We start from the raw sequence: 5,624 nt of genomic DNA, 5'->3' as shown, positions 1-5,624 counted from the left end.
TTACCTAATTACCAACGGAAATATATAGCTACATACCTCACAGCCATGGCATATTTACAGCCCATTCCAAAAAGCTTAACGGTTTGTGTATTACCTACAAGACTTGATTAAAATCCTGATCCCTCTGTAAAAAAAATTATAAGACGAGATTGTATTGTGAAAAAACTTAGAAAGGATCAGTAAGAAAGTAAATGGATAGGAGTGGCGTGTTTGCTCTGTGTTTATCGGTAACATCAGACTTCCACAGTATATTGACGTGACACCAAGAGAGGAGAAATATCCTCCTATGTTCATTTTTGTACTAAATTAGGGGCCAAGCCAAGGAGTAGGTTTTAGTAAGTCACATTCAGCCATACGTGTATGTCTAACGGTTTAACCACTCATTTAAGCTGTATTGGTTTGACTATTTGGTTTCTTGATCATAAAATCCAATTTTTACCTACAAAATTCTGCATAAGTTTATATGGGAAATTTGAGACAACATACCTTCAGAGGAATATTTAACATCCTTGATATCAATTTAAGAGGTCACTGTCAACGGGTTCAGATAAATGCAGTTAGCTTTCTCATTTTCGCTCACACTTTTATCCCTTTATAACCTTTATTTCATAATTCACTGTCACTTACTTGTGGAATGTTTTACAGCATCCCTTCGTGTGTCGATTGAAATTATATACTGTATTGCCATGCAAAAAAATTATTTTTTGTGAATATATATCCGTGGTTTTGTGGGAAAACAATCCTTTTTATATTCAATGCATGAGTTAGCGCTTGTATTGGGTAATTTCCACATGCACATGCGCTTAGAACTACGCAAGCTGGAGCCAGTCACGTGATTTTCTCCGCCCGTGTGAAACATTTTACCGATAGCGTACGCCTCTAGTGTTTGCCATCGAGTTGAATAGAACAAGAAGGTGGCAGTACGAATTAAACGAAAAGTGTTAAGGTATGAAAGGCGAAAGGGTGTTATGTTGTACGTGTAAGCACCATATATTTATGAATATTGTGTGTAGATATGTATTGTTAGATAGGGAGATATGTGTTTTCCTCTTATATAAAAGTTTTAAAGTCGTTGTATACAGTATTATTATAATTTGGTATTTTGTTTGTATTTATGAATAAGCATATTGTAAGAACAAAATGTTCTGTACCTTCATTCGAGAGTTTTCCCACCTAAGCTTGCAGTACGCACGCTTTTGTTGTAGTGTTTATTTAAGTAATTAATACAACATTTTACATTGTTAGTATTCTTTCATTAACCACCCTCGCACAAAGGGTACTCCTATTTTTTCCTTCAAGGATAATATATATATATATATATATATATATATATATATATATATATATATATATATATATATATATATATATATATATATATATATATAGAATCGTGTTAACCTAGGAACATGTATGCACAAATCTGAACATGCACATCATTTACATTATTTTTATATACTTATAAGGTTATTCATTTATTTAATTATATACGGAAAGATAAATGGAATTACATATAGTAATTCATACTTATACAAGCGATGTTTCATCCTGTCTTGATCCAAGTGGTTAGGTTTACTTAACAAGTCAAACATGTGATACAGTTATAAACATCTCTGAAAACAAAATAGGGAAATCACAAAAATTCGTCTAAGATGTTGGCCTTGACAACCATGCACAAATAGAATAAGGCATAGGATTACAACTTACCAATTTCGACATATAAACGCCTCGATGTTTACATATATATATATATATATATATATATATATATATGTATATATATGTATGTATGTATATATATATATATATATATATATATATGTATGTATATATATATATATGTGCAAGGTTGGCCACGAAGAAAAACTATTAAAGGAGAGCGCTTTCGTGTATTCACATGTTCAGTGCAAATAATACGAGTATTATTTGCACTGAAGATGTATATACACGAAAGCGCTCTGCTTTAATAGTTTTTCTTCGTGGTCAACCTTGCATTTCCAAGAACACACCCTTCCAGTGATTTTCCTGCATATATATATGTATATATATATATATGTATATATATATGTATATATATATATATATATATATATATATATATATATCTATATATGTGTGTGTGTGTGTGTGTGTGTGTGTGTGTGTGTTTGTGTGTGTATATAAGAATATATATATATATATATGTATATATATGTATATGTATATATATATATATATATATATATATATATATCACATAATTTCCGACAGTTGTCTCCGGACTCGAACCCAAGTCTATGTTTTTACCAACCACGTTACTGAGGCTATAAAATTCTTTAACCACTAAAGTTCAACTCACTTTCACGGCGGTAGATATTACAATCAAGGAAAGGCAAAATTCTACTGTACCAAGAGAACCTGCAAAACATTTCAAATACATTACGTAAATTCAACATTAACGTAGTTTTTAACAATAAGAACACTATAAGACAATTGCTCATAAATAATTCTGTCAATAGTGATAAAGGGTGTGTGTACAAAATACCTTGTAAATTATGTAATCAGTTTTATGTTGGTCAGATTGCTAAAACACACATAACACGAATCAATCAACACAAGAGAGGGAAATCAATCTAGCGGCATATTCAACCACATGAAACATTCTAACCACCCAGTTGACTGGGATAACGCTAAAGTCATCACATACAACAACAACATCACAGAAAGAAATTTAAATGAATGCAGTTTGATCAAATCTAGTAAGGGAATAAATGTTAATCTCCATCAAGGTTTGAACAAATAAGATAGTTATATTTGCCATGAGATTTCAAAATCATTTAAATTGTAATATAAGTTATGAGCAATTGTCCCATACTTGTTGGTTACCAGGTCGGTATCTAACGTCACGTGTATTTCTTTCACTACATCTCCGAATGACCTCTTCACCATGTCTCACTCAGTCATATATTCTGTAGCTTGTTTCTTCATTTTATAATTACTTCTTTGTATCCGCACTGAAGATAAAATTATACGAAAGCACTCTGCTTCGTTAGTTTACTTTTCCTAGTGGTTACTTACGCATTTGTGAACACACATTCCTCGTGTTTTTTTTTATTGTATATATAAATATGTACATATATATATATATATATATATATATATATATATATATATGATATAAATATATATATATATATACAGACATACACGCACGCATATATATATATATGTATATATACATATATTCTTACATACATATATATACGTACATACAAACATACATTCATATACCAAAAGATTTTCTTCCCCCTTGCACGGGTGGTAGCCAAAAAACAAAGGCATTAAAACCACTCCTACCTATTCCATCACCTGCATACTCCACACATACTTCTCAGGCATATCATTTCAGACACATTCAAATTCCTTCTCTCTTCCTCTCATATGCTCTATGTTTCTGCCCCGTACAGTGATGTCGGCACAATCACTCCATCTTAGCATCTATTCCCAAATGTCTATATCTCACTTTTTAATCCACCAAGGCATTTACTCGTTTATCTCAATCTACACTCTACCTCCACCTCTACTCCTTATCCTGCCACATTTGCTCCATGTATCTAAAACTATCCAATTCCTCCAACCTCTCTCCCTTAGTACTCACTTCCAGTCTATTGCCACTTTCTCCCCTTGTACATCTCATCACCTTACTTTTACCCACATTTATCTTTAACTTCCTTCTTTCACACACTTTCCCAAACTCTGTTACTAACTCCCTCAATCCCTTCTCTGATCCTGCTACAAGCGCAGTGTCGTCCGCAAACATCAGCTGGCTTACCTCACACTTTTCTCCATTTTCTTTAACCATCTGCAATCCCTGACCCACCACCCTTGTATTTACATCTCGCACCACCCCATCCATGTATAAACTGAACAGCCAGGGTGACATAACACATCCCTGACGAAGTCCTATCTTTACTTTGAACCATTCACTCTCTCCATTTCTAATCATGACACACACTGTACTACTCTCGTAAAAACTCTTGGCAGCTCCTAAAAGCTTTACTCATATCCCGTATATATGCGATACCTCCAACAGTGCCTCCCTGTCTACCCTGTCATAAGCCTTTTCCAGATCCATAAAAGCCCCCCAAAACATCCTTACCTTTTCCTATAGCTTTCTCACATATCTGTCTTACCACAAAATCTGATCTACGCAACCTATACCTGTCCTAAACCCACACTGTTCCTCACCAATTACTCCCTCTGTTCCTCTTCTAATCTTCTCAATCAAGACCCTCCCATAAGCCTTCCCAACTACACTTAAAAGGCTAGCCCCTCTGAAACTACTACACTCACACCTGTCCCCTTTTCTCTGTAAAGTGGAACTATACAAGCACTCCCAGTCCTCCAGCACTCTACCCTCCCTCAAACAAACATTAAATAACCTCACTAGCCAGTCCATCATCATTGTATCTCCTTTTTTCACACATGATTCATGACATTCATCTAGACCAGGTGTCTTACCTGCTCTCATCATCATAACAACTGCCTTCACTTCACCCTTCCTTATTTTCTTCTCCATTTTCCTCACTCTTCACGGTCATTTTCTTAGCACTCCCCACTGCAGCTACCTTCCCCTCCCTATCCTCCTTCTAATTCAGCAATTTCCTAAAATACTTTGCCCATCTTCCTCTTACTGCCTTCTCTTTCATTATTTTCTCACCATGTGCACCTTTTACTTTTTCTTCTTTACTTGATTCACCCCCTCTTCCTCTCATAATTTCTTTCCAAAACATCTTTTACTACCTGTAAAGATTATCAAGATTAATACATAGTTAACAAATGATGCTACAAACATACTCCTGATATCACTCTGGACTTAGAGTTTCTTTAAAACTAGTACATTGTGTATCTTTTCCCTACGTGCTACATTTATTATCATCATCAACTTCTATCCTAGTCTTCTTTAAATTGTCTAATTGACACTACCCTATTTTCTAAGTGTAAGAACTTCTATTTGTTTACACCTGAAAAATCAATTATCCATATGGACCTGATTACCTCGGTGAAAGTTTATTATATGTTGTATGTAATTTGACGATAACTAAATCACCTATTTGTAATACTATTTTATATGCTATTTTGTGTTGTTGCTTTTTCATCTATATTGTATACTCTTTCATATGTTCCTTAATTCTTTGATGTATAGCTTGAAATGCATGTATCCTATTTGAGATATAATCATCTATATTATGCATACGTTTTTGCTCTACAATCAAGATTTTATTTGGGAGAAATTTGTCTTCCCCCAAAAATAATATGGGGGTGCTTCTCTCGTAGCTTTGTTAATTTAGTTGTATAGGATACACAAAGAATCCAAGTATCCCAGCTTATACTATGTGGGCTTGTCAAACGTATAAGACATGTAATATTTTTATAATTTAACCCCTCTACAACTCCATTGCTCTGAAGATGAATTACTAGTATATGGACTTTATGAATCTTAAATAGCTTACATAATTTTTCCAAAATTTTTGTTATTAAATTCAGTTTCATTATCTGAAAATAAGATCTTTGGTGTAGTGAAATTACAGATTATCTGATCATAGATTACTGAATTAAATGTTTCAGCTCTCTTATTTGGAATG

Source organism: Oratosquilla oratoria, chromosome 8 (assembly GCF_046742065.1).
Source record: "Oratosquilla oratoria isolate Oo_2021 chromosome 8, ASM4674206v1, whole genome shotgun sequence".
Taxonomy (NCBI): domain Eukaryota; kingdom Metazoa; phylum Arthropoda; class Malacostraca; order Stomatopoda; family Squillidae; genus Oratosquilla; species Oratosquilla oratoria.
Note: the sequence above shows the minus strand (reverse complement) of the source record.